General features: G+C 44.4%; 1 long non-coding RNA gene across 1 annotated transcript in view; it reads left to right on the plus strand.

Annotated features, from left to right (window-relative positions):
• LOC122190515 overlaps window positions 1-7,940 on the plus strand; it is a 46,766-nt gene extending 38,826 nt beyond the window's left edge. The window contains exons 4-6 of the long non-coding RNA XR_006182161.1: window positions 2,687-2,813; window positions 5,339-5,458; window positions 5,944-7,940. This is a non-coding gene — a long non-coding RNA (uncharacterized LOC122190515). The remainder of the gene's footprint in view (window positions 1-2,686; window positions 2,814-5,338; window positions 5,459-5,943) is intronic.
• The last annotated feature ends 1,474 nt before the right edge of the window (window positions 7,941-9,414 follow it).

The following is a 9,414-nucleotide window of genomic DNA, read 5'->3' on the forward strand; positions in this document are numbered from 1 at the left end:
AGGAGAGGAGAGGAGAGGAGAGGAGAGGAGAGGAGAGGAGAGGAGAGAACTAATCAAATCTGGGAGTGGAAACAAGATGCTCTCTCTTCCAGGAAGAAGGAAGAGAGGGCCTGGCTTTACTTTGCTTTCCTGATCCCAGGTGTCTCATGCACCTTCACATACTCCACTGTAACCATCAGCCTGTAGGAAAACATGTGAAGCAGCCCAAACCTGAAATAAGGCCAATTTACAAGAAATAAATAAGGATTCTTCAGTTCCAAAAGGCAGCATGGCTCACCTATGTAACACTGGCATGTATACTACAAGGACTGCTCCAAAAGTAATGCCTCCCTTTTTATTTTGTTTTCAAACAATCACAGAAACAGACATCAGTAGTACGGTAGTAGAGGTTGAATCTTTCCACAAATATTCCATTACATTTTGTTGCTGTACAACGGATGGCAGCAGAGGGGCAGTCTGACAAAATGACATCTGCCATGGAACTGTGTACGAAGTAAGGGTGTGTCACTGAATTCCTCTGTGTGGAAAAGTCATACTCATTGACATTCATTGATGCTTGCTGAATGTTTCTGGAGACCAAACAGTGGATGTGAGCACAGTGAGGCAATGGGTGGTGTGTTTTAGCAGTAGTGTCAGCAACGTGAAAGACAAGTCATGTTCCTATGGCCATGCCCGGCTGTCACACTGTGAAGCAAAGAGTGTCTCTATCAGCTCATCCACACAGGAATCAGCTAACCATGGTGATTATGCAGAAAAATAAGTTTTGTAGCTAAGAAACTGCTTTATCAAACACTGTTACTGTGCTCTTTGTATCTGTTGCAGTTTCTGTAGAAATAAATAGGAGGCATTACTTTCAGAGCAGCCGATGTACATTTCATTGCCTCAAACTTTGATGTGTTGCTAGAAGTTGTTTTCCAAATCCAGAGAAAACAAAACAAGAGTAATTCTCCTCAATGACTCCACGCTGCCCTGCAACATACAGTTCCTGAGCAGCAGATGGTTCCTAGGGGCATCTTGGTTGCATGATAAGTGCTGGTGCTATGAATTGTTGCAGTGGGTTATGAAATAATCTCAACTCCTATTTGGGGCATCTGGCAACCCATGCTTTTCAGGGTGATATTATTTCCTTGATGATAGAACTGCATGGCTAATCCAATCTGACCTTGTAATGGACCGGTGGGATTCCTAATGAACCATCATCAGCTCCTCCTGAGAGCTTCCACTTCCCTCAGCCTACCTGCATTAGTAGCATGTGTGTGTGTAAGTGCCCTCCAGCCATATGAAGATTTCATTGAGCAGCTCACAGAGGCAAAGAAGGTAGCATCCACAAAAAGTGGAGATACTAGGAATACAGACGCTTGGCTCCCTGTCCTTGCTTTGCTGGTTGGCTTATGTATTTAAAATACATTTTTTTCTTATATTTAACATCTACATTAGAAATCTTATAAAAACCAGCCACTGGAGCAGGGGCTGAAATCTAGGTGTCTCTGGCCCTCGGTGAATGTTCCTGCCATGAGGAATGCAGCTCCTCAGGTGATACAGGCAGAGGAACATGATTGCGGAGCCTGTCAGACTCAAATTAGACTTGGGGAATTCAGCTCTGCTGTCACTGAAAGACTCCTAGACGTATCCAGAAACATCAGGCACTTGGTTTAATGCTGAAAGCAGAGGACTTATTGGTAGCTGAAAAATATTTGAATGCAGACACCTTAAGATCAACAGCATATTTTTAAAATCTTACTAAATACTTATTTGCACCTTTAGGAATCTAAGTAACTGCAACAGTTTGATATCAGGTCAATTTAAATACTTGTGCTTCTTGCATGTTATTTTAAGACTTTTCCCTTAACAATTTTTTTTTTTCCACTCTATAAGTGGTTTCCTAATGTGACTCGGAGGGAGACTGTCATTAGAAAGTCATTAATGAGCCTGTAACTTTGATTGTGTTCATTACATGTCAAGTAAGAATTATTTCAATGAAATAAATTACTTTTTTTTTTTTTTCCTAATCAGTAGAACAAGAATTCATGCTCAGCATCCCTTTACTCTGAGAATTTTGATCCTTTTGTTTGAAATATGTTAGCAGGAATTGTTACTTTCAGCCTATAATTCTGTTTCTCAGCTATTAAAACAGAAATGCATTTTGTTTGTCTTACCAGGAAAAGGCACTTTGAAAATATCTGTCCTATTTCCTAGGCTGCCTCACTAAGGGGTTGCGTGCACACTTATAAATTACAAAAACAGAAGAAAAAAGAAGAAAACATAGAACTCTAGTGTACATAAATGATTATTTGAAAAGAATCATTTTCTGCTAGCATTTTTGGCAGCATGTGCTCTGAGACACGCGATAGTATGGAACTAGCCCAAAGACACTGTTGCATGTTAGTAAATACCACATGAGTTTTCAGGGTCATCACCCAGGACTGTCACAAAACAGGTTATGTCAGAGGCAAGCAGAGCATCAGCTTTGAAATTCCTGTTTGATTAACTGGTGACCTTCTTGAGCCTTCTGCAGAATATTTTTAAGCATTAGAAAGAAAATAGATGATGAGAAAGTCCAAGAAAATACTCTGTCTTTATAGGTGCAGTAGCTGGATCCTACAGTGAAATGAAAACCTATGGGAAGTAGGGCCCCATCCTGCAAATATTCCTGTATTCACTGAATTTTGTTTCTTCCAACCCCCAGGGGACAGGGACAGCACTCCAGCCCCTTCACACTGAGGCAGAGCTTTTCTGATGGACTCGAGTCTGCATTTGCATGCCTCACTTTCTCATAGTTCAGCTTTGTTTCATGACTTGTTTGTACAACAAAGGTAAGCATAACATAGGCCTTGCTCTAGAGAAGGGTGTTTCTATAGTATTGCTTATATATGTATGAATAAGCGGAGTATATTAATTTTCTGTAGACTAGCTTCATGTTCAGTATTGCAGTAAAAACTTAAGTAGAATGTGAACTCTCAGATGTGACAAAATAGTATCACCCTTTGAAGACTAGTTTCGCTTCATGGGAAACATTGAACACACTGTATTTTTAAAAGCTGTTAAATTACGTGTCAGTTGTACACATCCTTTGACTATCCTGCAGCTAAAACTAGATGGAAGGTTGCACTTAAAATAAGGAAAAAATCCCTGAATATTTCACCATCAACCTTGTAAGCAGCTCCATGGTGCCAGGACGCACTACCTTCACCTGGAATGCACCTGAGCACAGTAATACATATATCATGGAATCATAGAACAGTTTGGGTTGTTAGGGACTTTTAGTGTCACCTGGTTCCAACCCCCTGCTATAGGCAGGGACACCTCCCTCTAGACCAGGTTGCTCAAAGCCCCATCCAGCCTGGCCTTCCAAGGAAGGGGCATTCACAGCCTCTCTGGACAACTTGCTCCAGTGTATCACCACATTCACAGTAAAGAATATCATCCCAATATCTAGTCTAAATCTAACTTCTTCCGATTTAAAACTATTTCCCTTCATCCTGTCACTACACGCCCTTATAAAAAGTCCCTTCCCAGTGCATATATGTGTATTGATAAAAGATATACCCACAAAAAAGATGCTATTTAAAAGTTATAAAAGCAGGATTCAGCCACACCCTTTCTTTCTCAAATCAGAATATTACTCTTTTATTATAACAAGACCACTGTAGTATGCCAATGGAAATTTTCATGAATTAATATATTTGATGAAGGTCCTCTTCATCAAATGGATCCTCAATGTAGGACTTCAATTTTGTTCAATGCATACCGCAATCATCCCATTATGAATAAAAGATTCTTGAAAATGTGAATGAAATGAAGCTAATGCAGTGTTGGTGTTGTGAGTATGCCTGCACTTAACCTCAAAATAGCATTATTTACTGCTTTCCTGCTGAAAAGTTGGATAAAAGTCGACGTAACTCATACATCAACTACATTTCAGTGTCACTTTGACTATAAAATCACTGAGTCAGTGAGACAACTCGCATGAAAAAAAATCTCTTGCTAGGTGGTTAGGGTTACATGACAAATCTATCATTTTCAAAACTTTAAGTTGGATTTCATGTGATATTTGTTGTAAACTGCCAGTGAAGTCAGAAAAACATCTGTTTTAAAAAAAAAACAAACATCCTTTTATGTTCTCCAATAGACAGACAACCACAAATGTCATGCAATCTACTAGTCTTCATGTAACCTCTCCAGAATTTAGATGAGCTAGAGGTGATGTGAATCCTTTGGTAAAGTTTTAAAATGTTTTGGAAAATATTTGTAAAATTATTTGAGTTCCTAAGAGAGGAAAGTGTCACTACTGTCCAAACTGTTACTGATATTAATTGAAGTGCATTTCACAAATAAGGGAAATTCAACTACATTTGTTAAAGTAATATTCACAAAGAAGAGATATAAAAATGTAGATAGAACCATCCACATACGTTGTGCAAAGTCAAAAGAATGTAAGAAAAAATTAATTATAATGAAGAAAGAAGTGATAAAAATGATGAAAATGTATGAATACGAATATTGAAGTACAGACCAAGAGTGACACACACAAAGCTGGGTGAATAAGACACGGAGACAGTCTCTATTTCTCTTTCCTCACATAGTACTCTCCAAGATGATGCAGTGTGGATTTGTTTCTCTCCACAGTTCCCCCAGTAGTGTCTCCCATCACCTCAGCTTAAACACAGCACTTCTGCATGATCTGGGACTTTCCTTTTGTTGTATTTCTTTTGGGAGGACAGCCTGTGCAACCTGCTAAGGGATATGTATGTGCTTATTGTGGTTTCCCAGACCAGCTGCAGGCCACTGACTATAACCGCAAACCAGCAGTGGTATGAGATGAGACCCTAGGGAAGTGTAGACAAACCAAACAAGTGGTGGCTACCCAATCCTGGACAGACAGGAGGGGCATGTAGCTGTGGGCTAAGCAGTCCTGTTATGAAATCTTTCCTGCCTTCCTTAAGAACTGGCCAGGGAAGACATTTCCCTAATTTAGATAGAGAACTGTGTTCTGCACAGACATTTCATGAAAAAGTCCCTTGGGTAGGTTAGATAAGAGTACAACCTGCTGGACATGGTAATGAATGAAAGGCATTTCAACTTCTCCACTCATTTGATGTTTAACTTGGCAAAAAAGATGGGTTGCTTTGTCAAGAAATGACAACAGAGCCCATGACTATTAAGGAAGGAGTGATGCTGAGATGGACAATTACGACTTGGGGAAGCATTGGCTGCCCCAAACCCGCTGAGATCTCTTTGTTGTCCAGCTGGAATTGCTTTTGTTTTGTTTTGTTTTTCATCAAGTTAATGTACTTTGACTTTCTTATGTAATTGGGCATTTGCCTTTCTTCTCCTCCAGACCTTCCAGTGATAGTACCCAAGAACCTTCACAGTTTCATCTTGTTTAAAGTCTAAGGGAAACCTCTACCATTATTAAGAGAGATGGTTCTTCGAGTAGAAAATGGAAATGTTTTGCCAGGTTTGTACCATAAAATAATATTATGCAAGTGGCAGTTTCTCTGGTGGATGGTGATATTGCTCCAGCACACTTACACAATGGGGTATCACTAATGCCTCCATTTGGTGGATTAATTGCTTTGATTCTTAACTCTGTGATGTCTTCTGTTAGGTTGCTGTTTTTTTTTTTGTTTATTTTATGCCAGAATAGACGCTTCCAAGAAAACCTTCCTGAATATACTTTATTTATGGCAGTAAATTCTATCAGTGGTACCTCTTCACTATCTGGGAAATACTTGCACAAAGCTGAGGGGTGTGAGACAGATGGATCATTGCATCTTCTGAACAGAATCATAACCAAGGGACATAATATTTATTTCTATTTGCTTTTTAATATACCAGAGCTTCACCTCTGGACTCTCATTCTTTTTAATACAACAGGAAAATGACATCTAAATACATTGCTCTGATAACCTAATGATATGAAAACATTTCTGTTTTCTTTAGGTTATTGTAAGATTTCTTTTCATTATAAGGAGCCTGACTTCACAAGTGCTGAAAAGCCCACATCCCCAGGACTTCAGTGAAGTCTTGAGCTGTTCACTTTCTTCAGGGGCACAGACAGCCTTCCCAGAAGGTCTCTTCACCAGAGAAGGAAGATAGGATTTTCAGTTGCCTGTAACTATTTGTTCAAGATATTGCTTGAGATGTTCTTACCTGTCAATAGCCACCTGGTAGAATAATATCATGAATAATGAACTACAACCAACAACTTTTGCATTTTTTGGTCAGTACATGAGAAGTCTCCAAAATAGGAAGTGTTCCTTGTCTTCTGTGGAACCCAGCTTCTGCTTGGCTCATCACCTACAACCTTAAATCACTGCTGCCTTTTTGTTGAAGACCTTTAGAAACAGCATGTGCAAAACACCTGTAGATAGTCAGGAGATGAATAAGAGACAATTACTTCATTTAAATCAGGAAAGTCAAAAAGCATTTGCAGTCATTACTCACATGGTACAGAGCTCAATATTCAGCATCTTGGTACTGTGGACAAGTGAACTGATACAAGTTTGAGTGTGCTTTGAGGAAATCTAGAGGTTATTATTTTTAAGTAATAATAATAGTAATAATAAAAATCTCCCTGATGTGGAAATTGAGACATCAAGAAAAAAACAATCCACATATTTGAGATCAGTAAGCCTCAGCAAATGCCTTGAGGCTGTTTGGTGCCTATCACACGAGGCTGGAAAGGTGCTGTTGATGGCAAAGTTTGCCAGCTTCAGGCAAACTCAGCTGGTGGTGGCCCTGATTCTCAGTGAAGCCCACCAGTTTGCCAACATCAGGGATCCAGACAGCAAAGCTCAGCGAGATATTTCAGTCACAACAACTGGGATTGCAGCAAGGGTTTTTCTCTTGCTGGTAGGGTCCAACCACCACTATATGTGCTATTCCAAAGCTGTTCCATTAAATTAACCTAGAATGTGTCCAGCTAAAAAAAAAAAAAAAAAAAAATGGTGCAAAAGTAACAAAGGGGAGGTAAATTAAGATTTCAGAGAATGACAAAGGTTTGATCTATTTGAACTGCAGCTGTTGGCATGTGTTGTCATCCACTGGTGAGGCTGCACCTCCTGTACTATGTTCAGTTTTGGGCCTCTCACTACAAGAAAGACGTTGAAGCCTTGGAGTGTGTCCAGAGAAGGGTAATGATGCTGTGAAGGGTCTGCAACACAAGCCTTTTGGGGAGCAGCTGAGGGAGCAGTGTGGAGAAGGGGAGCTCAGGGGTGACGTTATTGCTTTCTACAGCTCCTGGAAAGGAGGTCATAGTGAGGTGGTGGTCATCTACTCCTCTCAGGTAACGGTGATAAGAAGAGAGGTAATGCCTTTATGTTGTTCCAGGGGAAGTTCAGGTTAGATGTTAGGAAAAATTTCTTCTCAGAAGTAGTAAAGCCTGGGAACAGGCTGTGCAGAGAGGTGATGGAGTCACTGTCCCTGAAGGTGTTCAAGAAATGTGGTGATGCAGTGCTGAGGGCCATGGTTTTGTGGGCAGTACTGGTGGTAAGTGGACGACTGGACTTGATGATCTTAAAGGTCTTTTAGAACCTTAGCAGTTCAATGATTCTATCCAGTACTGCAATACGTTTGTGCTGTTTCGATGCACCTAGACTTAAAAGGCATCTGTTGGGCACCAAATATTGGGAAGCCATTAGGAGTCACATGCTCACTGCTCTAGGGACCCTGCTTCTGCCTCCGTGAAGTTGGCGTATTGTGCAGATGGAAACCAGCCCTGTTTCTTGAGGTGTATCTGGCAAGCTGCTGATTGCTCTCTCACCCGCGCAAGCTGTGACCCTTTCCAGCTGTTCTTAATCTGGTCCCTTAACCTTTAATAAAAAAACACCCCACAAACATAACACACCAGCTTTCCGTTCCTCAGAGCCAAACTTTGCTAACAACATCTAGGTTGTTTTCAAACCTGGCTTCAAACATAAAAGTGACTAATAAATCTATATCCCATAATAGGCTGGAAGGCCATTATTTAAAAACATGCTTAATTTTTACGACCCATTTCTAGTGAAAATCCCAACTGCACCTCTCTGATGCTCCCCTTCTGCTGCTTACATCCCAGATGATGGGCACGATAGCCAGAGAGACGCACCGGTAAATAAGTGAAGGCTATAAACCTGTCTCAGTTTAGTGATTTGTGTACGTGTGAGGGGGAAGAGAGTAAGGAAATTCAGTTTTCTAATCTGCTCATTTCCTGGCTCTTAGTGCTCTGTAACTTCCCAGCTGCCGGTTCCGTTCTTCCGCGGTTGATGTCAGTGCATGCTGCTCCGCGCCCTGCAGTGGGACCGTGCCGCTGGGGGGCTGCGGGTTGCCCCTGCCCTACGGCAGCACCCTGGAGCACCCGGGGGCGGGCACAGCGCGGAACCGGAGAGCCCGGGGCGCTGGAAGGAGCGTCGCCCGCTGGCTTCGGGATCCAGCTTCGGGCTTCCCATTAGAACAGCACCACAAATAGCAATCAATCATCATTCAAGAGCATCCATCTTCCTGACTTTTTTACGGCCTTGTAATTGCCCCCTCCCTGACAGGAGGATTTATGCCCGGCCCGGTACGGGGAGCTCTGCTGCCCGCCTGGTACCGCCGGCTCCTGCGGGGGAACGTGGAACGGCCGCAGCCGCAACCCCCCCTTCTTCCCCCCCGCCGCCTTCTGCCGAACTGTCGTCTCCAGCAGCTCCCCGCGCTGTTCTCTCTGTTGCTCCAATCGGGCTGGGGCTTGCTGCCGGGCTCTCAGCTGCCTCCGGTCCCGGGACGAGGAGCGGGCCTAACTCCCATCACCTGAATTTTCCATGCAAAAGTCACGGACCGTCCCGGCGCCGTTCGAAAGGGAAACGCTTTCCCTCTCTCTTCCTCTTTCCCTTTCCCCGCTTCCCAAGCAGGCTGCCTCCCGGTCCCTCCCGCGGCTCCCGCTCCCCCAGCAGCATTCCCCGAGCCCCTGCCCCGTGCCCTTTTCTGGCCGAAGTTCGGTTGTTTGTCCCCCCCCCGCGGGGCACGGCTGGGCCCCTCCGGCGGGCAGCGCCCGGGGGGGAGGTGATGGCCTAGAAACCGCGCGGCGCTCAGCGGCGGTGCGGCTGTGCCGCTCCCCTCTCTCGCTGCCCGCGGGTCTCCCTCTCCTCCCGCGGCGGTCGCGGAGCAGCGGGGGAGCCCCGTGACCCCCATGCGCGGCGCGGGGGCTCTCAGGCGGCCGGAGGGCGTCCCGCGAGGAACGCCGGCTCTGGGGGCGGCCCCGACCCGCCGCATCCCCGGCTCTCGGCGCTGACCGGGCCGGAGAAGCCCCTCCGGCGACGGGTCCGTCGGGGCCGCGGCCATCGGCGGCGGCGAGGCATCCTCCGGCGGTCGCCGCCGGACGGCACCGGGGCGTTGGGGCGGCCCCGGGCTCGCTCCGGCCGCCGCCGGCGCTGGCGGCGCGGCCGGCGCGGGGGG

Source organism: Lagopus leucura, unplaced genomic scaffold, assembly GCF_019238085.1.
Source record: "Lagopus leucura isolate 7727_CA_CO unplaced genomic scaffold, USGS_WTPT01 Super-Scaffold_100159, whole genome shotgun sequence".
Taxonomy (NCBI): Eukaryota; Metazoa; Chordata; class Aves; order Galliformes; family Phasianidae; genus Lagopus; species Lagopus leucura.